The sequence below is a fragment of the Symphalangus syndactylus genome, chromosome 6, assembly GCF_028878055.3.
Source record: "Symphalangus syndactylus isolate Jambi chromosome 6, NHGRI_mSymSyn1-v2.1_pri, whole genome shotgun sequence".
Taxonomy (NCBI): Eukaryota; Metazoa; Chordata; class Mammalia; order Primates; family Hylobatidae; genus Symphalangus; species Symphalangus syndactylus.
In genome coordinates, this window is record NC_072428.2 from 26764444 (window position 1) to 26787164 (window position 22721).

A 22721-nucleotide genomic window follows, 5' to 3' on the forward strand; every position below is an offset into this window, starting at 1 on the left:
ACAGCTGCCTCACAGAATTATTGTGAAGAAAATGCTGGCACAGGACCTGCACATAACCAATAAGCACTGGCTTCCAACTTCTCTTCATCCTTTTTGCCCTTCCATCATTTCTGTTCATTCCCAATTAATATTATGCCTAAGGTAAGAGAAACCACATTCAAATTATATCAAGGCACCATATACATTGTCAATTTCTCTTGCTCCAGAGGTTGCCTTCTTCTTTCTTCCTCAGTGAACTCTGCTACACACTCCCTACCCTCAACACACCTGTCATTTGCTACCCATGCCACTCATCTCATAATAATCTACTTTCCCTGTCCTATTTGCCATAAGTACTTTTGTTAGATAAGATATTTTGTGATCAGGGGTTCATAGGAAGAAGAGATTTGTCTGATGCCTCAGTGCAATAAACAATTAGGTCAGGGGCTGTAGAAATATTTCCTTAACTCAAAAGCTCTGAAGAATATTGTTCTCCTTGTTCTTAGCCTCTAAAGCAGGGTTGTCCAAGCTTTTGGCTTCCCTGGGCATACTGGAAGAATAAGAATTGTCTTGGGCCATACATAAAATTCACTAACACAAATGATAGCTGATGAGCTAAAAAAAAATTGCAAAAATTCTCATAATGCTTTTTAAAATTTATGAATTTATGGTGGGCCACATTCAAAGCCATCCTGGGCCATATGCAGTCCAAGGGCCATGGGTTGGACAAGCTTATTCTAGAGCTAGAAAGGGTTTAAAGCTCAAGAAGTTTACTACTACAGTCTCTAGTCAGGTTTGGAGACTGAGAATCTCTCAGCCTAACAGGAAAAAGAGAAGTGCTAATAGCATATTTTTATGGCTGGCAAATGTTGAGTATGCAACATGGCTTGAGAAAAGAATAGCCATTAAGAGTCAGAAGTTCTAGCCCTCACTCCACCCATGTTTTATCTGTGTGACCTTGAGCAAGATAGCTGTCTCCAAAGGAAAAATAAAATGTACATTTGGATTCAAAGATTTCCAAGAAAATGATTTTTTATGATTCCATAAATAATTTTATTGGGAATTTATTTTATTTTATATAAAACACAAACATAGCACTTATAATCACTGTTGCAAGAACTTTATACATATGAACTTTTTAACCATAATAGCTCTATAAACTAGGCACTATAATTATCCTCGTAGTATGAATGAAAAAACTGAAGCCCATAGAAGTTTGGTAATTTGACCTAGGTCACATAGCTTTTAAGAGGTAGAGCCAGAGTTAGAAAATATCAGATTAGTTGCAGCATCTCTCTTTTTAACCACTATACTTGGTCATACTTAAAAGTAAGATGTTTATATATTCATTTATATATTTTAGATATGCATCCTAATCACTGTGCTGAAAAGGAACATATTTTAACTAATTATTTCACCTACCTACTATGCCAATGTCTGGGGCTGCCATTGACCCTAAGTAATTATCAACTGTGATGAGGAATATCTGTAATTCTTATACTCTTCTAGTCATTCATTCATTCTTCTTTTTGGAAATGTGAGAGAAAATCTAACATTCAAAAATAATTAGCCTGTCTTTTCCAAGATCACAAAGGTCAATTTGCAGGTTAATAGTTAAATGCTTTCTTTTAATCACAATCCTCAAGAATAAAACCAATTATTTAAAATGTCTTTGAAATGACTTTAACAGCAGATGTTTTTCCCTCAAAGAAACTTTTTTTTTTTCTAATGCTTTTCGTGAATCAAAGGTACTATATGGAACACATCCTTTGAGGTGGTATGTTTCATGTCACCAAGAACCAAGATGTCCAGGCATAGACACGTGGTGGTTTCCCTGTCCATTTATTTTTATTTATTTATTTATTTTTAATGTCTATATCTTCTTTGGTAGAGGTGAGTCTCCCTACATTGCCCAAGCTGGTTTTGAACTCCTGGCCTCAAGCAGTCCTCCTGCCTCAGCCTCCAGAAGTGCTTGGATTACAGGTGTGAGCCACCATGCCAGGTTGTTCCCTATGTAGGATACAAAGGTGTTCTTGTTCTGCTCCTCAAAATGTCTTAAGATATAATGATAAAAGAGAAAAGAGGGCATAGTATTATGCAAAGGCCTTTTGCTTAATCTTGTTTCTTCAAGAAGCTCTCTGATTCTCAATTTTCTGACTTTAAAATTGGAAATAATGACCCTGAACTCAAAGAGTTACTCTGAGGATTAAGAGAGATTATCTATGTAAATTGCTTAGTACAGTATCTGAAACATAATTCAGTGGCTCAATAAATAGTAATTCTTCTTTACTCTTTTCTGTCATCTAGGACTGACCAAGATTTACATATATTCATTGAAATAATGGAATTCCATGATTTGCCCAGATTCTGCATCCACAACTTAGTTGCATTTAAAAAAATTACAATAGCACTAGACTTCTGTGTCATCAAGTTAAAATTGTATTGATCAACCAGTGAACACTTCACTGTGCTGTGTACTGAAGATAATAATAAAATTATGAAATCTAGGTAATGTATACATTGAAGGAGCTAAAAAATCCTGTTGAAAGACAAGGCTGCCACTTTCTCTCCACTCCCCACAATCCTCTCTCTCTCTCTCTCTCTCTCTCTCACACACACACACACACACACACACACACACACACTCCACCAACACAGTAGTACCAGAAAGGAATATAAGGTAGTGGAGTGGTTGGTCTTGATTACAGTCACTGGCACGGTTTTTGCAATAGAAGTGGATTATAAGTCAGGCCTTGAAAGGTTAAATTTTTAGGGGCAAATAGGAGCAGGGAGATTTTTATATTGCAGAAACATCATCAGCTGTAAATATGAAGATAAAAATAGGCATACTATTGGGATCAAGAGACTAGTCAGAATAAAAGTGGCCAAGACTCATGTCTGAGGCATGGGGTCCAAGGTTTTAGAGACATTAAGTCCTAGAAGTTAAGCTGAGAGATCAGGAGTACATGTACTGGGAGACACTGTAGATCCATTAGCTATTAAATCCACATGGTTTTTCAAGCATTGGTGCCTCAGATCTGGGAATTAATTTGGTAAACCACAACAATACAACTACTTCATACCAAAAAAAAATGAACCTAATTTTTAGGATTACTTTTGGTTCTCTCCAGCGTTTGGGAGTCAGCACACATATACTCCACTGAGTCATCCACTTGCTCATCCATGACTCTTCCATTTGCAGAGCTCCTGGGCAAAACACTACTTCACCAACATTGGCTTGGGAACTATTATTTATAGTCCTGGGCTCAGCAGCAGCTGAGGAAGAGAGGCCAACTGGGACATGGTCTTTCTTATGTTCCCTGAGGTCAAGGAGTACCAGTCTTTTCAGTGGAGCAGTAAAAATGATATCCAGGTTTTCCTGTCACTACTTAAGGGCACTGCATTAATTTCCTAGGGCCTCCATAAAAAGTACCCCAAACTGGATGGTTTCAAATGACAGTAATTTATTGACTTGTATTTTTGGAGGCTAGAAGTCTGAAGTCAAGGCACTGGCAGGGCCATGCTGCCTCTGAGAATGGTAGGGAAGAATCTTTCCTGGCCTGTTTTAACTTCTGGTGTTTGCCATCAATCCTTGTTGTTCCTTGATTTGTAGATGCATCTCTCTGCTAACTGCTTCTATGTATATCACAGGGCCATCCTTCTCCTGTGTGACTGTCTGTATGCATCTTCTCTCTCACAAGGATACCATTCATATTGTATTAAGGGCCCACCCTAAACTCCAATATGACTTCATCTTAATTTGACTACATCTATGAAGACTCTATTTTCAGAACATATCATGTTGAGAAGCACCAGTCATTAGGACTCCAACACAGCTTTCTTTGAGTGACACAATCCAACTCAAAACAGAAACAATTAACTGAGAGATGGAAATAAGCCTTGTGTGGATCAATAGAAACAGCTTTGCCTGAAGCTCAGGCATCTTGGGAATACGCTAGTAGTGCTGGAAAATTCCTGAGCCTCAATTCTATCCTTCCACATTTCTACTTTTGAGAGCTGAGTTTTAGTTATAAGGTATATTGCTTGAATTAAAAAAACTGCACAAGATTATGTAGAGATTTGAATTTATACATCCATTTCAAATTCATCACTACATTTGATTTTCACAACAGAATTTGTAAGTCACAAATTATTATTGCTGACGGTTTAAATAAAACTTGTTTTCCACATCAGAGTCTGAACTAATTGAAAAATGAAATAAAATTCTAAGCAGATCAGCATGTTATTGCCTTATTGCCTAATTATAGTCATCTAAGAATATCATCCAGCTTCTTAAAACTGACAGACTCGCCCACCCCTGGCAATTGGCTCTTCAATGGGGCCTCTCTAAGGGAAGACCTGGCCCTTTTTACAGCCTTTTCCTAAAAAGAAAGGAGAGGTGCTGAACAGAGCGCATTCATGTTATTCTCCATAAATTTACCATTCAAATCATACTATTCCAATTTTTCTGGAGCAGAACAAGTAAAACCTAGAAGCTAGGAATGTTACCCTAATTGTGTTCTCATCACCTGCAAGGAAATATCAAAATTAGCAAAGAAACATTTGTTCCCACCATTAATTATCAACATTTTTTATTTTCAGATAAGAAAAATGAGGCTCAATCAAATACAATGATTTACTTAAGCTTTTTGGGCTATCTGCTAATTCTGTAAATTGTTCGATGCACCATCATTGCCTTCTCTTTATATTATACACATGTTAAACATAATATGGTCTCTTTATGTTATGCTTGTCATATGGATTCTGTCAGATACGATATTTATACCAGCAACCCCTGCTATCATGTATCTTGGATGACATAATTAATTCTTAGAAATCATGCTTTGCCATATTTTCCCAGTCAAAATGTATCACATTGGCATCTTGAACTATAGTTGAACTCTGTAGTGCTCAGAATAACTGACTCTTGGGAAAATAAACCCTTTCTATTATTTTAAGAACAAAAGTTGAACCTTGTCAAAAGAAGTTAAGGATGTTAAGTTGCCCCTTTGTAGTGGGAGTCTAATTATAGCCAACAATTGGTAATGATTCTGTGAATATTATAGCCATCAGGTCTCATGACTACAAAATCACCTTGTGAACATACTAAGATACCAATCATGCTTAGAACTGTCTCTTTGGTATTTCATAGCACTTAACACAATCATAAATTATAAATATGGTATTTATTTTCTTGTCTAAGTCTTGCATGAAAATGTAAACTCAATTAGGACAAGAATCACATTTGTCTCTTCATTCTTGTTTCCAAGCACACTTTTAGGCAAATTAACACAAATAAAATGATTGAAGAAATATATGAATAAAACATTGCTATTGTTTATACATGTCGAACAATATAATACTTTCATATTTTTGGTGAGTTACATATCTTTGAAGGTCTTAAGGCACTAAAATTTTTTGGACAGTTTTAATTTCCTTCCTCTCAGACATAAGAATTTAGTATTGAGAGTAACAGCATTTTATGGGGATATGCATCTCTTGTCTCCACTACTACTACCACTGTATTTATCTTCCAATATACCATGTTCTGTTTGTTTTGTCTTTTCCTAATTCTTAGCATAGTCCTCATCCTGTTTAGGATTAATCCATTCATGCCTGAAAACAAGCATTTGCAGATACTTGACTCAATTAAGCTGGTAAAATTTATTGAATGTCTACAACATTTCTGATGCTATAAATAAAGTATTATCTGCTAAGATTTGTATAATGCTAGAACAAAAGTTGGAAAAATATTTTTCCTATCATTATTGAATGTTATGGCCTTGGGTATTATTATTAATTTCTTTCAAAAAATAAAAACACTAAGATCAAGAAAATCTGGTTTCACAACCTTCTGTTCCCACTTGGTTCACACTTCATTATTAATAGGAACTTACATACTATAGTAAGCTGATTAAGAGAATTGACTTTGGAGCTTAAGTGGCTTGGATCTGCCCTCTGGCTAGCACCCACACCTGTTTGCTCTATGACTTCTCTGAACTTTGTTTCTTCACCTGTACATTGGGAAAGGTTATTTAATTGTAGCCCTTTATAGAGACAGCATGTATTTGTAAGAGATGATCCTTACCTTGGGGTTATTCTGCTAATAAGTCAGTGGTAATCTGACACTTGTTGAAGCTATATGGCAATTGAGTGAAAATGTCATTACTTACGGCTCCCATAGCAATTTCTAAGAATTCACTTTCTGCGTGGATAGCTTCTTGTGAATGTAGCCTGTCATGTTCTGTGGGTATTTCCCATGACAACATCTGTAATCTTTTACCTTTCCAGAAGCCCCTGAACTTGGCTATTCTTCTTCCTATTTCAACTCACCATCCACAGGCATTTTGTGTATGAACTACTTTACGCAGACACTACTTTCTTTAGAAGGGCCTTTTATGCTTCTGACCTTGGTAATACATAAAAATTCACTGCCAGCCAAGGTTTAATCTTCTTGTTATACAGACAACCATGCCCACCAGACAAAATATCATTATAAAATATTGTTCTGTCAAAGGGTAATATTTTATCGTTTCTTGAGTCTTTCCAAAATTTCTAGTGTATTTGTTTGCCCTTGAAACTTCCAGTGAATAATAAATATCATCCTAGAATATAACCAATAAACATGTAAATTTTCCACTGGGCAAAAAAGAATATAATTTCCCTCACTATGAGAGACATGTTTTTGATTAAATGATCATTGGTTCCTAGGATCTAAAATATAAGAATGGATAAGGTCACAGTGGGCCTCTTATGCTGGGACCTTGGAGCACTAAGCACTATGCAGAACTCTGTTCCCCCTTTCTCTTTCCTCCCTTCTTCTTTCTCATCTTCACTATTTATTGCTTTTCTCCCAGACAGATACAGATGGAGGCAGTAGCGTGGTAACATCTCAAAATCAAGCATCCAGCGGCTGAATCCAAAAAACACAAGGAACAAGGTAAGATGCCAACAGAAAAGGACCCCAAACAGAGTTTATGTTTTCCAAAGGCTTTCAATTATATCCTTATCAGTCTCTGCAACTTCATTTGCTGTCCCCATTAGTTAGTTCCCTATTGGCTATGTTTGCAAGGTCATCATTTCTTAACATTATTTAAAAGACTTTAACTATGTAATCTCTTTGCCTCTGGAGATAACAATCCTAGTTTGTGTTATAAAGCGCATTGCTTTTTGTTTTCCCTACAGCATTTTTAGATCCCTTATCCCATTAGGCCTTCATGACCCTTTGCAGCATATAGGACAGGAAATTTCGTTTCAGGTTCCCAAATGAGACTTGGAGAAGCTGAGTGACTTACATGAGGCCAGAGATTATAAGGGCCTCAGCTCCTCTTTGCATCTGTAAACACAGCTTATATCCTAAGGACACTCAAGGGGATTCTCAGAAAGCTCCTTAAAGTGACAAGTTCAGAAAAGTATCCATGTAATCATGGTTCCGTAGATTGGTCTGAGTTTCTGTATCTGGGACTGGAAAGGTCTGAGAATCTCTGGCTAAAATATGGTCACATTGCTTTGCTCTGGATTTTCCTAACTGTGCAACATGTAGGTAATAACTGCATCTGGCAGCATCCCCCAGATGAAATTGCAGCAGCTTGGGGGATGATTTATTGTCATTGTCACAGTCCTGTCTGATGGTCCCCAGAACCCCAGGAAGGAGTGTTTAGGCCACTATAGCAAAAAACACTGGCACCCAGGAAGAGTCAGAAATTTCCCTCATTGTTTTAGATTTTCTCACTGCCTAACATACCGTGGAATAATTTTAGCATTCAATATCTATCTTCAATGAAGGGATGTTATTCCAGAGTTGCTCTGAATGTTATAGAGGGAGCTATGATAATTGAGCACATACAGGTATGAAGTATTCAGCTTGATGCTTTAAATACATAATTTTATTTACTATTAGTAAAATTATAAGGAAGTTATGTTTGCCTACAATTTATAATATGAAAATTGAACTAAGGAGGTAACCATTTAGTATAAGTCAATCAAGTTTAAGATTAGCAAGGACAAAATTCTATTATAACCTGTTGCCTAAAATACAAGTTCTTCTCTCAACCAATAATGGTTTATTAATCAAATGGCTCTTAAATCTAACTATATATCTATATATTGAATTTCCTGCCATTTTTGCTACAAAGCATCCTTTATTTTCCTACTTCAGCTTCATAGCCAGCATTATATTTTCACGGCTCCAAACTTTATTGCTACCAATCATGTCACCATTCTTTCTCTACATTAACGTTTCTTAATGTTTGAGCTTTAAGCCTATGAGTCAATATAAGAATCCATATTTAGACATGTATTTTCTCCATCAGTGGACTCTATTATTGGAATAGTTTCATATTGTGTTCTGCAAAAATGTAGCATTTCAATATTGACTTTTGAGGTTATAACATTGTAAACCACATCTTTAGATAGTTATGATAATTAAAACTTTAGTTGATTCAATTCCTATTATGTGTTTTCTAACATTGTGTGATGTAACATTTGCAACAAGCCTACATGTTAAGCAATATTATTCACAATTTACAGGGAGTAATCTCAGATTCAGAAGAGTTAATCAGTCAAAGTTGCATAGATAGTAAATGATAAAGCTTCCATCTGAACACAATTCTGGTCAACTTTGACATCCATTGTTGTTCAGTGCTAACTTCAGGTCTTAGAATCATGCAATGTTTTCATGCAAGGGTGTGTCAGGATCTTCTTTGTTTTATAAATATTAAGTTCTGATATAGATTCAAGCTACAGACAGAACTTTAGCTCAGAGGTTTTAAAATCCCAGAAAATATGTCATGAAACTCAAAATTTTAATAATATTAAAATATTTTAGTAAGGTAATTCTATTTTTCATCAGGAGCAAGAGATAGTACAAGAGTAGCTGATGCAAAATCACATTGCCAGCAAAAACAATTCTAACTCTTTCTAGATAAGCCCCTGCAATCAATATGTTATTAAGCCAGAAAAAATATCTAGCAATGCAGGGAATATAAGTTTACATTAATGGCCAGGGTCTTGGTCCAGCGTGCTTACACTCAAAATTTATCTTGGATACACTGAATGAATGCTTACTATGTGAAAATTGGCTGTTGAAACAGCAATCTGCCTCAAAATGTTAAGATCTATTTATAAGCTTAGCTAACATTCAGGTATTTCAAGATAAGCATAAACTATAAGTCCTGGATTAATATACATGTGGTAGAGACAAGAAAAAGTGTGAAAGATGAAGCAAGCTTTTGATTATACAGGGACAAAAATTATTCCATGATAGAGTTGGAAAGGACATTAGAGATAAGTGAGTCTGACCTTTTATCATATTTTATACATTATAATAGTAATACACTCTTAGGAAAGAAAACACAAAAACTCTGAAAAGAAAACCAGGAAAAATAACTCATCTCTAGTCCTGACACTCAAACACAAACACAATATACAGTGCAGTATTTTTGTTTTTTCTTTCTATGAAAAAACTATTTTAACACAGTTTAAACCACATTGTATATAGTTTTATATGTATATAATTGTATAACTATATATAATTTGTATATTATGTTTTACTCAATATTGTATCATAAACATTATTCTATGGGATTATATAGTATTTCAAATAATAGGCCAAGTGAGATGTCTCATGTATGTAATCCTAGCACTTCAGGGGGCTGAGACAGGAGGATTGCTTGAATCCAGCTGTTCAAGCCAGCCTGGGCAACATAGCAAGGCCTTGTCTCTACAAAAAAAAATAAATAAATAAAGTTAGCCAGGCCTCATGGCACATGCCTGTAGTCCCAGCTACAATGAAGGTTGAGGTGGGAAGATTGCTTGAGCCCAGGAGTCCAAGATTTCAGTGAGACATGATTGTACCACTGTACTCCAGCCTGAGTAACAGAGTGAGACTCTCTCAAAAAAATAATATTAATAATCATTTTAATGTTTAAGTAATATTCTACTTGGTGAAAAGATCATAGTTTGCTTAGCTAATCTCTTAGAATTGGACATTTTTAATATTTCCAATTTGGGACCATCATATAAAATTCTACAACAATCATTTCCAAAATAAAGCTTTTAGTTTCTTCACATTAATTTTTAAAACTAGGTTCCCAAATGTGTAATTACTAGGTAAGTATATACATATGTTCAAATTGCTTTTCAAATGGTTCTATTACTAGTAATGAAAAGAAAGTCTCATTGTCCACACTTTCACTAGTATTACGGAACACAAACACGCATACACCTACACATGCTGTTGTGGGAATCAGAACACTGGAGAAACCAAATAGGTGAAATAGAAGGATTTATTGAGTGCACTCAGGCCCAGCAGATTCACATCTAAAAATCGGAGCCCTGAACAAAGACAGGGCTTGACTTTTATACATGCAACCAAGGGGTTGGCCATGTAGTGGCATGAAACGTACAGGGCAGGCAAGCAGGCTTACAGAAACAGAACAAAGGCAGTGACGGATTGTGCAATTCGAGGAAAAACAGGAACTTATCAAGCTAAGGCAGGGTTTACAGCTGGTAAATGTCTTAAGCATGTCTTGTGACCTTGTTATTTTACACAGAAGAGAAACAGGAATCTGTAAAACTTTGTGAAGTAACCTTGAGTTTCACTAAGGAAGGATTTACAAAAAGGGAGTGGGGAGTTGGAGAGGAGAAAAACCTGTTTTCTCATCCTTGCCCATAACTGGGAGGAGAGGGGGCTCTAGAGCACATTCCTTGAGGGCTCTGGTTTTGCAGATAATGTTATTAAATCCTTTTCAGAGCTCTGCTGCCTATTGCTAGGTCTTGGGGTAAGTCAGTCTAGCAAGAGAAGACTTGTTCCTTTCTTTTATTTGTTCTTTCTTTTTACATTTTCTGCTTCATTCCCCCCTTTGATGCTTCTTATAAATGTTTAATAGAAAGCATCATCATCTTCAAAATTTATCCCTTCATGAGGTGCTAGTTTCCTATTCAGCAGGGGTTGATATTTAGTTAGAACCATTAGTTGGGTAGTAGTTTGCCTGGTTACAAGAATCTCAATAGCTGACTGCATGTTCCTAATAAGGAGGGGCAAAAGACAAGGAAGTATGAGGCAGCCCCCTAGTATGGCCAGAACTATTCCTACTAAGGTTTTAAATCCTTCAAGAGATGAAAACCGGCCTCTAAAGAGTGAATCCAGAGACCATCCTTTCCAAGTCTGCACTGGGACATGGGCTAACTTCTGGATTCTGGCAGAATCCAAAATTGTTTGACAACTTTTCCATTGTCATCAATCTCTAGACAGCAATTAGTTAGGTTGAACTTTCCGCATACTTCTCCTTCTTGAGCTAGGAGGTAGTCTAAGGCCAGTCTATTTTGGTAGATGGCATTCTCATTTGTGTAGTTTGCCAGGCTAGCTGACTTAAGACCCTTGCAGCATCATTACTAATTAGCTCAAGTACTTCCTGTAACCTTATGATGCGGTTGAGCATGTATATAGGGGTGCAGTATCCCCACGTTCCATCTTCTGCCCAGGTGGCTGGGCTATAGTCTTGGATTATTCTTTCAGGGGTCAATTCATTGTCTTTCCAATTCTCTATGGTTATGCTATCTCCTATGGTTATGCCCCTCTTGTTTTTCCTTTTAGTTACATCATAGATAGGGTACCCTAAGACTTCTCCTTGCCTTAGCAGGATTAGAAAGAAAGAGGGCCTAACTGTTTCAAGTACACAGGCCCCTGACCATTTAGCTGGCAGTTGTCAATATGCCTGTGGCCCACAGATCCAGTAGAGGCCAGAGGGTGCCTGCCAGGTATTGGAGCTTCAAGCTGGTACCAGGAGGGGTTTAAAGAAGGGAAACGGGAGAATGGGCCTGGATGCGGTGATTTGGAGTCATTCTTTATGACTCTCCGTAAAATTTTTCCTAGTGTCTCATTGTAATATTGCTGTCCTAGGCAAGTTAATTCTCCTACTGGGTTTGTAAAGGCTTTTCCCCAGTGAGCAATGCAGAATCTCTTGATAATAGAGGTTTTTAAAAGGCAGATGCTCAAGTTTTGTGAGTGTTGGTTCGGGGGAGGGGATTGTCAGAGTAAAGCTATTTTGAGGCATTAGCTGCTTTTCCTCTGATGGCGACTGGTCCCCATGTTTGTTCCCCCACAGACATAACATGAAGAGATGGGTAAGCTGCTGGTTATGCTTTCTGCCAGTTGGGTGAATAGATTTTTGGCTATGGGAGGGGGTTCAGGCAATTTCTGGTTGACCTGCTCATAGAATGACTTGAAAACTCAGAATTGTTGGGTTGAACAGGCCCGAGCTTTCTTTATAATACATATAAAATTATTTTTTAAGATAGTTTTTCACCTTGGATTCTTGGTTAAATAGGAATGTCCTATTGGTGCTCCTATTCCTGTAGTCCATATTGGTAAATTTGGCTTCAGGATTGTGAAATTTACAAGATTGCAAGCATTTGTTTTATAGTTTAGGTCTGCTTGGATTTGGGTAAACATGACCTGCTTTTGTTTAGTGGCCAATGTTGCACAGTCCCAAGTGGAGCAAGCAGGGGTGTTCTTAATTTATATGACAGGTTGCTATAGGGGCAATGAAGTCTTTAAATGTTGCCTGGCAGACATTAAAGTACAAAGATATAGTGACATACATAAGGCTGGTTATTCCCTGGGTCACAGATTGAGTAGGTGGTCTGATTGCAAGTGCAGGTTCCTAGGTGGGTTCCGGTACACTCATAATGAGTATGGTACGATAGAGTTCTGATTATAGTGCTCCCTGACCATGTAGTATGAGTACATTGGGGGCAGCCTTCCAATCCTTCCAAGAGTTCTCCTTTTAACATAGATAAGGAGATTAGCAAGAACAAGGTAAAGAGTGACATACTTATACCCAGCAGGGACAGAAAAGGCTTTCTGCTGGTGGAGGAGGCTGACTAAAGTGGCAGAACAATAGAAAAACCACTAGTATTACAAGGAAAACTATTAGACCTAAGATTTCTAACAGCATGACTTTACTCCAGCTTCAGCTGTGTGTAGGCTAGTCAGCTCCTGGGGTGACTAGAGCAGGGCGGTTGTCACCTCAAGCTTCAGCTGTGCGTAGACTGGTCAGCTTCCAGAAGGACCAGAGCAGGGCAGTTGCTAGCTCCATTGGCAACCTGGTCTCACCGTAGGATCAGCCGAGTGGGATGGTCTGGTTCCTGCTGACTGGTCCACTATTTCTGAGCTGCTGGTTTCAGCTGACTATGGTGGACCCAAGGTAAAATTCCTGCAACTTTAACAGCTGTGGAAGTGGACAAGATTACAGTATGGGGCCCATCCTATATGGGTCCCAAAGTGGCTGGATTCCATTTTTTAACCCAAACAGAGTCCCTGGGTTTAAAGGGGTGTGTTGGATCTGTCAGACTTATGGGCATTCTTTCCCATACCCAGCCATGAATTTCTTGCATGGCTATTCCTAAAGCCTTCATTTGCCTTCTCAAGGATAATTTCCCTAGTTCACGGAGATCACACTTAATCTGACCTATGATTGGGGGTGGCTGGCCAAACAAGATCTCATAGAGCGCTTGACTCGGAGGTACCCCTGACTCGGAGGAGAACCATGGGAAGGACCTGATCCCATCTCAGATGGGTTTCTTGGCACTATTTTTTCAGTAGCTGTTTGAGTGTCTGGTTCATGCGTTCTACTTTTCCTGAGCTTTGTGGCCGGTAGGCTGTGTGTAATTTCCATTTTATTTTTAACAGTCGTGTTAGTTCTTGAACTATTTCAGCTACAAATGCTGGCCCATTGTCTGACCCTAGAATCCGGGGCAGTCCAAATCTAGGGATAATGTCCCTTATTAGCACTTTCGTTACTTCTCGTGCTTTCTCTGTTCCGGTGGGGAAAGCCTCAACCCATCCTGAAAAGGTGCAGATGAGTACTAACATGTACCAATAGCCCCCTGCTCGGGGCAGCTCAGTAAAGTCCATGACTAGGTTTTCACAGGGTGTGGCTCCCATTTCTTGAATTCCCGGGGGCTGAGTGGGCCCTTGCCATGGGTTATTCTGGACACAGATTAGACATTGTTCACAAACAGCTTGAGGGATGGCAGTGAGCCGTGGTACATAGAAATGACGCTCCAGTAGCGTTTCTAGTGCTGTTTTTCCTATATGAGTTCCTTGATGGAATTGCTTCACAAATCTAGGGGCCACTATTTCAGGGATGGCTAGCCTCCTGTTGGAGAATTTCCACCATCCTCCTTTAATGTAACTTCCAGTTTCTTTGGCAAACCAGGCCCTTTCATTTGGAGAATAATTTGGGACCTCTAGAAGGGGAGGCTCTGGGAGGAGAGGTAAAGCTATGGCTTCCTCTTCACAGTGTAGGGTAGCCATTGTTACCTCTCTGTCTACTTTTTTGTTTCCTTTGGCCTCTAGTGTTCCTGCTCTTTGGTGCCCCTTGTAATGTATAACTGCCACTTTCTTTGGGGCCCATACTGCATTTAAAAGCTGTAGAATTTTTTCTTTATATTTTATTTCTTTACCCCCAGCAGTTATGAGTCCTCTTTATTTATATATAGCCCCATGAACATACAACATGGCGAAGGCATGTTTGGAATCTGTGTAGACATTGACCTTTTTGTCTTTTGACACCAGAGAGCTCTTGTCAGGGCTATTAGCTCTGCTTTGTGGGCTGATGTTCCAGTAGGCAGACTGAGCCTCTATCACTGAGTCTAATGTTACTACTGCATACCTGGCCTGCCAGACCCCTTCTAGCACAAAACTGCTTCCATCTGTAAAGTATTCTACATCTGGATCCCTGAGGGGTTGGTCTGTGAGATCCCTCCAGCTTGAGAATACTTCATCTACTGCATCTACACAGCAGTGAAGGGGGGCTCCAGGTCCCAGTTCAGTTGGGAGCAAGGTAGCTGGGTTTAGGGTATTTACTGTCTCTAGAGTTATGCGAGAATTCTCGCATAGGAGCTGTTGGTATTGAGTCATTCTCGGATTTGATAACCAATGGTGTCCTCTCTGATCCATTAAAATTATAACAAGTGTGGTACTGGATGGTCAGTTGCTGTCCCAGGGTTAGTTTGTCAGCTTTTTGTGCCAGTAGGGCTGTGGCAGCTAGTGCTTTAAGGCATGGAGGCCATCCTAGTGCCACAAGATCCAACTCCTTGGATAAATATTCCACTGAATGATACCATGATCCTATGACTTCAGTTAGGACCCCTATTGCCATTCTTTTTTGTTCATGGACATACAGAAAGAAAGGTTTAGTTAGATCAGGAAGTCCTAAGGCTGGGGCCTGGGTTAATGCTTCTTTGATTTGTTTAAATGCCCTATCTTGGTCAGCCTCCCAGAGGAGGGGTTCCCTTCCCCCTCTTTTGTGGCTTCCTATAAAGGCCTGGCCATCAGTGAGAAATTTGGGATCTAAATGCGGCAGAACCATGCTGCCCCCCAAAATTATCTTATTTGATGCCGGGTGGTTGGAGTTGGGAGTACACAAACAGCCTACTTTGGCTCACTGCCTAGCCATCATTCCCCTTGACTCACTTTGAAGCCTAAATACTGGACTGTTTTGGAACAGATTTGAGCCTTCATTCTGAACACCTTATATCTGGCTTTCCACAGGAGGTGGAGGAGGCCTTGGATTCCTTGGAGGCAGTCCTCTTGGGTTGGGTCTGCTGGAAGCAGGTCATCTATATATTCCAGCAAGGCACAACTGTCATTTGGCTAGGTGTAGGCCCTGAGGTCTGAAGCCAGTGCTTCTTCAAAGATTGTGCGAGAGTTTTTGTATGCTTGTGGGAGTCTTGTCCAGGTAAACTGCAATTTGCCCCATTGAAATGCAAAGATGGGCTAATTGGTGCCAGGCAAAGACAGAAGAATGCATCTCTCAGGTCTAGGCAAGTAAACCAGACAGCACTTGCTGGAATAAGTCCCATTAAAGAATATGGGTTAGGTACCACTGGGTGGATGGTCACTGTAGCCTCATTCACAGCACATGAGTCCTGCACCAGCCTATATTCACCAGACGGTTTCTGTACCGGCAGGAGAGGAGTGTTCCAGGGTGACTGGCATTTGACTATGATTCCATGTTTGAAGAGTTGCTCTAAGTGTTTGCGAACGTCCCATATGGCTTCTTGGAAAAGCGGGTACTGGCGAAACTGAACTGGGGTTGCCCCTGGTTTCAACTCTACTACTACTGGTGCCCGATTTTTAGCCAGCCCAGGTGGGTTGTCTTCAGCCCATACTCCAGGAATTTTATTAAGTAGCCCATACAGTTCATTTATTCCTGGTTCTGGTGACTCTTGTGTGTATAGTCTCCATTTGTCAGTCTATGTGATGGTAAGGGTTATCACCATGGCCTTTGGGAGTGTCAGGTTTAAAGTCATAGCTCCTTGTGGCCCAAAAATAATCTGTGCTTACAGTTTTTGGAGTAGATCTCTTCCCAGCAGGGAAACTGGGCAATTTGGGAGGTATAGGAACGCATGTTAGACTTCTCGTCCTCCTATGACACACCTCCTTGGTTGATAAAATGGCCTTTTCTCTGGGACCCCTGTAGCCCCAACAACAGTTGTATGGTGTTTGCATAGTGGCCTTATGGGCTAGGTCACCACCGAATGTTCAGCCCCGGTGTCTACCATAAAGTCCATCAGTTGGCACCCCACTTCCACTGTGACCATGGGCTCCTGGGGGCCTATGGTGATGGAGCCTGGTCTGGCCTAGTCTTCATATCCTCCAGTCCCTGCTGGCCTGATCAGCTCAGTATCCAGTTCCCTCTGCGTGTGGCGGCCCTTGGCTGGTGGCCTGTCTCACAGCCTTGGCTATCTTCTTCATTGTCCTCTGGACACTCATTTTTCCAGTGTCCTCTCTTTTCACATCGTGCACATTGATTCCTATCTAGCCTCGGTGGGCTTCTGGGCCTCTGCCCAGCCTGGCCCTTTCGTGCCCACGTCTGCATCCCCTGATGATGCCAGTTTCTCTTTCTGTGAGGGCTGCCACAAGCAGATCAGCCTTTTTCCTAAGTCTCTGATTAGCATCTGTTTTTGCCTCCTGGTCATGGTTGACTTACACCTTGGTGGCTACTTCTATAAGCTGAGTAGCATTCATGCCTGCAAAACCCTCTGGCTTTTGCAGCTTCAGCCTGATGTCCCCCTGGGCTTGTCCTACAAACACTCTATTTACCATGCACTGATTTTCAGTAGCCTCAAGGTCAAACAGAGTGTAAAGCCTGAATGCCTCACAAAGTCAGTTCCTTGAAGTACTTCTGAGACCTTTCCTAAATTGATTGGCTTATTTTTGCCTTCTCTTAGCCCTTGCAGAAGTGCTTCTTGGTACTTCTGCAGGTGCTGAAACTGGGTTGCGTCATTTGGGTCCCAGTGAGGGTCTGCTTCTGGGAATAGGTCTTGAGCTTATGCTCGGACATTAAGTGTGCCTTCTGGCACATTGGCTTCTAGCCAGTGGAGGGCTGCCTGGATCACTCTTCAGCACTCTTCAGTATTAAACAGCATTAGAAGGACTTGCTTGCAATCTGGCCAGGTTGGATTGTGTGCCAGGAAGATGGACTGCATTAGATCTATGAGGGCCTGTGGCTTCTCCGTGTGGGAGGGGGAGATCAGTGATTGAGAAAGGCTGATAAATGAAGCTTTGTTGCCCCCTTTGAATCTGGCCATATTCATCATAATAGAGGGGTCCCCATATTTCCTGGAGGGGTATCTGCAAAGCCAGAGTATGGCCAGACTGGAGGCGGCTTGCCTGATCGTCCTGACTTTCCTCCTTGATCCCCTGGGGTGGGGGCTCTAGTTCCTCCCTGTGGGGTGAAGCTCGGGGTGTATCATCCTCTGAATCTGACTCCACACTGGCCGTTGGTCTCAGCAAATGGGGGATAATGGAGTACAGGGAGGAGGGATTTCTGTTTCCTCTGGTGGCTCCTGTAATGGTGGTTTTTCCTGCCCTTTGGGTGATTCCTCCTTTATTTCCACAGCTGCCGGTGAAGCTGACTTGACTTTCACTTTAGGCTCAGCTCGGGCTATGAGCATCTTGCAGTAAGACACCAGGCAGGGCTGGAATCATGCAGGTTGGTTTTGGACCACATTTAGCCATGAGTCAATGTAGGGAAACTTGTTTGGGTGCCCTGGCTGTCCTCCGACACTGGTTACCACCCGATGTACATGGCCAATTGTTCCTTTATATACTGTCCCTTTGGCTGGCCATCCGACTTCAAAAGAAGGCTATTTTATTTCACACAGAGTTTTTAACCTCTAGGGGGTCAACTGGGTTCCATAATACCCCTTGTAACCTTTTTTAAAGTTCTTTAACATGGATTCTAATGGGGTAGGTTTTGATGACTTCCCTCCCATTTCTCCCAGTTACGGTGCAACACACTCTCTCTCTCTCTTTTGCTTCAGATGGATTAGACCACCCCCCTCGCAGGAGTTTTCAGACACTACTTAGCTTTGGAGTGTTTGTTAATTTCCCAAAATTACTAAATTGTGGGGCACCTCCCCAAGCCATATGCAGATCACCACTAGTCCCTGTTGGTCCCACAATTCACTTGGAGCATACAGTCTATGCTAAGAGACCTGTGCCCCCCACACATCACTCCCCACATCGAATCCTCCTGGAACTGCTTCTTTCATAAGCAGTCACACACTTCCCTACTCCCAGTTCCTTTCTTGACCAACTTTGTGAACCACTTTCACATCCTGGGTCAGGTGGGGTGTAAGTTTCCCCAATTTTGCAAGCCACTCTCGCATCCTGTGTCAGGCCACTAGTTACACCCCGGGAGGTGATCAGGCTCCCCTTCCATCCTTATGGAATGAGTCCTGCATTGGGCCCCAAATTTTACCATGGTCCTGAAGCACACTGTCCCAAGAATTGTCCTACAGCCCCTTAGGTTTCGTTGCACTATCAGAGAAGGGCACCAGGTTGCAGGACAGCCACTCTCCTCTCTGGGTTGAAGTTCTTCTGATGGCACCAGGGGTCATGGGTCTCCCCTTGCCTGGGGTTCAGGTCCCACAGGCGAAAGAGTCAGTAAACCTGTCATCTCCAATCCCACAGGAGCCCCCAGAAAAAATACTGCAGGAATCAGAGGACTGGAGAGACCAAACGGGTGAAATAGGCTGATTTATTGAGTGCACTCAGGTCCAGCAGATTCACATTGAAAAAGCTGAGCCCTGAACAAAGACAGGGCTTGCCTTTTATAGATGCAACCGAAGGGGTGGGCCATCTAGTGGCCAAAACTTACAGGGCAGGCAAACAGGCTTATGGAAGCAGAACAAAGGCAGTTAATCATACAGTGACAGGTTTTGCAACTTGAGGAAAAACAGGAACTTATCAAGCTAAGGCAGGGTTTACAGCTGGTACCTGTCTTACTCAAGCATGTCTTGTGACCTTGTTATGTTATATAGAAGAGAAACAGCAATCTGTAAAACTTTGTGAGGTAACCTTGAGTTTCACTAAGGAAGGTTTTACAAAAAGGAGGGCAGCTGGGAGAGGAAAAAAACCTGTTTTTTTGCTCCTAACTGGGAGGAGAGGGGGCTCTAGAGCACATTCCTTGAGGGCTCTGGTTTTGCAGATAATGTTATTAAATCATTTTCAGAGCTCTGCTGCCTATCGCTAGGTCTTGGGGTGAGTCAGCCTAGCAAGAGAAGACTTGCTCCTCCCTTTAACTTGTTCTTTCTTTTTATATTTTCTGCTCCAATGCAAAACACACAAATTTGATAGGCAAAACCATTTTGCTTTACTCTTGAATACTACTCCCTTTGGACCCAGGTAACCTTGTATAGGTTGTATGAGGGCCTATTATACTTATGGGACCACTCTGACATTCTTCAAGACTTACCTCTCTCCAAGAGACAAGGATTTCACAGGGCCAAGTGGAATTTCCACAACAAATCCATGTTACCCCTTCTTGACCATGCTCTGAGTACATCGCACTCTGAAATATCATGCTCAAATAAACTTAAACGCATTTCCAGAGATTCTAGAGGCCCCCAACCCAGGCTAGTACTCCTAAGGACAAACTGCCCATGGAGTGGACAATAGGCAGCTCTTTGTGGAGACAGTGACATGAGAAGACAATGGTCACGTGGTCTCAGATGTACACACACATCTACTGTGGCTACCCACAGGAAGAAGAAAAAGCAAAACAAATGAGTTGGTTGTGATTTCCATTCTCTATGCCGTTATGATCCAGAACAAAACAGTGAGGAATATGAGAATTCTAAACTCAAACTTGGCCTTACAGACCCATATGAAGATGTATGTATCAAAGTAGAAAGACAAAACACATTATTCACAGCTTATTGCTTAGTTTATAACTCTGAAATATTTAGAGACATTATATAGATCTCCATTGCCCTGGGCCCTACCAATCACAGAGGCCTGACTGCTTTTATAGGTTAAATAGAGGGTATATTAGGGCTGCCTATTTTCCCAAACTTACTAACTTCTGTAAAATAAATAGAGAAAGCTTAGATGAACACACAAATAAATTCTACCAAATCTTCAACGATTTGATACAGTACAAAAAGAAAATTACAGAAAAACATCACTTATAACAAGATTAATCTTCATAGATGCATGAGAAAAACAAAATAAAACAAAAAACTTTGACATATTCTACACTCCTTGCTGATTTCAAAACAGGAAAACTACACGAATGAATTGATGGATACTTCCTTAGCCTGATAAAATGCATTAACCTCATTCATAAAGCCAGCATCTTAAGATAGTAAGAAATGGGGAAGCCCTAGCAACATTTTCACTAAGATCAGGACAAAAATGCACCACCATATCCGCTACAATTTAATATTGAATTAATAGCCAGTGCAGCTATATAAAAGAAATCAATAACCATTTTCAGATGACATGGAAGTGTTCTTAAGAAACCTTAGGGAAGCAATAATAAAACTAACATACTCAAACAGTAAGAGTTTAATAAGGTAGCTGACCTAACATAAAGAAATCTATAACCTTAATAAAATGATAACCAGTTAGGGGATTTAATGGTAAAGAAAATCATACACACAGTAGAAATAAAAAAGAAAAAATATTTACAAATAAACAAGGAATATATAAAACCCATATGAAAAATATTTCTGCTTTCCTTAAATTATAAATTCACTAAATATCAGTAGCTATATCACAAACTTTCTAGTTACTAGGGTTTATATGGCAAAATAACAAGAACAAATAATTAGGAAAAAATTGAGAAAGAAAGCAGTTAGGGACACTAGACTTACTAGATATCACAATCTAGTAAACCAATGTGGTATTAGAACAAGAATAGTCAGACATACCAGTGGAATAGAATAAAAGTCCAGAAATAGTCCTAGGTACACAGGAATATAGGTGGCATCTTAAATAACTAGGGAAATATAAACATTTTCTAAACAGTTCTGAAGAAATGGGATTACTATATGAACAGAATAAAATTTGGTTTACACTTCACATTAAACACAAAAATAAACTCCAAGTAGATCAGGGAGCTAAATGTAAAAATGAAACCATGAAAGTAATAGCAGAAACCTAAGTTAATTTTTTTATAACCTTGGTGTAGAAAAGGATATTGATTTTGAGTCAAAATGGAGATGAACTAAATGCAACTTCATAAGATTAAAACAACAAAAACCTTTGCATAGCAAAAACTATATAAGCAAAGTCAAAAGAGAAATAACAAACCAGGAGAAAATATTTATAATATATATCACACATAAAGGGCTAATATTTCATATGTCCATCATAAATCAATATATGAGATATTGGTCCTATTAATTTATAATTAATATGCAAATGGTACTCTTTATCCCTAATATATACTGCACATATTATATATGATGTATAACATATTATTTCTAATACATATTTGAAAAATATATACTTGCAAATATATATGTGTAACATGTATAAATGTCTATTACATATATAAGTCTATATGTATATATATTAATATGCATATAGAGTTGTATATGTAGATATATTTATATACATATGTGTATATTAATATAAATATTAATATGTAAGTAATGTATGTGTAGACATAAATTCTTTAACATTTGCGGAAATTTTTATTATTTTTCATATAGTTTTTCAGTTTCTTCAGGATTCTTTATAAATGAATTCTTTTAAATTTAGGGGAAAAAACTCAAATATTAATAATGGGCCAAAGAAATGAACAATTTACATAAAAGGTATTAAAGATGTCAAAAAGATGTTCAACTTTATTTATAATCAGAGAAATGTGGTTTGAAATTATACTGAAATATTGTCTTGAAATTCTCAAACTGGAAATATCAAAGCTTGACAACCTCTTCTATTGGCAAAGCTGTAGAGAAACAGACATTCCTACACGTGGCAGGTGAGAATACAAATTGGTGCACCACTTGTGGAGGAAAATTCGGCAAATCTGTCAAAACTATGTACACTTTCAACCCAGTATTCAATTTCTTGTCATTTACCCTATAGTACACATTCAACAATATGAAATAGATCTATTCAAGGTTATTGAGTCATTGTTTGGAATTACAAAATATCAGAAGTAACCAAATGCTCATGTATAAAAGTTTGGTTGTGGCCCACCCAGACAATAGATTATCATGTGGCTGCAACAAGTAATGAAAAATGACACTATGTGATTCTAGGATATATTGTTGAGTGGAAAAAAAAAAAAAAAACAGTGCAAAAGCATATAAGCATGTATTTAATATTACCTATTGTGCAAGAAAGGGAAAATAAGAAAAAAATACATGTATTGCTTATATTTTTAAAAACAGAAAAACATCACCATGGACACTCACATGAAGGATAAACC

General features: G+C 39.4%; 1 long non-coding RNA gene across 1 annotated transcript in view; it reads left to right on the top strand.

Annotated features, from left to right (window-relative positions):
* The window catches only part of LOC129484297 (uncharacterized), a 261288-nt gene that overhangs the window by 106489 nt on the left and 132078 nt on the right, over positions 1–22721 (top strand). The window contains exon 2 of the long non-coding RNA XR_010121511.1: positions 6837–6919. This is a non-coding gene — a long non-coding RNA (uncharacterized lncRNA). The remainder of the gene's footprint in view (positions 1–6836; positions 6920–22721) is intronic.